At 48.8% G+C, this 543-nt stretch overlaps 1 non-coding gene across 1 annotated transcript; it reads right to left on the reverse strand.

The window, feature by feature from the left end:
* Positions 1-256: 256 nt before the first annotated feature.
* Trnal-caa (transfer RNA leucine (anticodon CAA)) lies at positions 257-331 on the reverse strand. Its single transcript has one exon. It is a non-coding gene; the product is annotated as a tRNA-Leu (tRNA).
* Positions 332-543: the final 212 nt, after the last annotated feature.

Below are 543 nucleotides of genomic sequence, written 5' to 3' on the forward strand. Positions count from 1 at the left end.
AAACGCTAAGCGAAAAATTTTAATTCCTTGTTACGCACACTATGGTCACAGTAGCTGCGTCGATGGAAGATGTGACTGTTTTGTCATCCGTGCCAGACAGTGAGAAGCGCAGGAGTTCTGTCATTAGAGGAGTAGTGAGAAAGACGCCGAGCAAAGGACTCGCGACAATGTAGACGTAAGTTAAGTTCCAGAATGAGATTTTCACTCTGCAGCGGAGTGTGCGCTGATATGAAACTTCCTGGCAGATTAAAACTGTGTGCCCGACCGAGACTCGAACTCGGGACCTTTGCCTTTTGCGGGCAAGTGCTCTACCAACTGAGCTACCGAAGCACGACTCACGCCCGGTACTCACAGCTTTACTTCTGCCAGTATCTCGTCTCCTACCTTCCAAACTTTACAGAAGCTCTCCTGCGAACCTTGCAGAACTAGCACTCCTGAAAGAAAGGATATAGCGGAGACATGGCTTAGCCACAGCCTGGGGGATGTTTCCAGAATGAGATTTTCACTCTGCAGTGGAATGTGCGCTGATATGAAACTTCCTGG

Source organism: Schistocerca cancellata, unplaced genomic scaffold, assembly GCF_023864275.1.
Source record: "Schistocerca cancellata isolate TAMUIC-IGC-003103 unplaced genomic scaffold, iqSchCanc2.1 HiC_scaffold_732, whole genome shotgun sequence".
NCBI classification, from domain to species: Eukaryota; Metazoa; Arthropoda; class Insecta; order Orthoptera; family Acrididae; genus Schistocerca; species Schistocerca cancellata.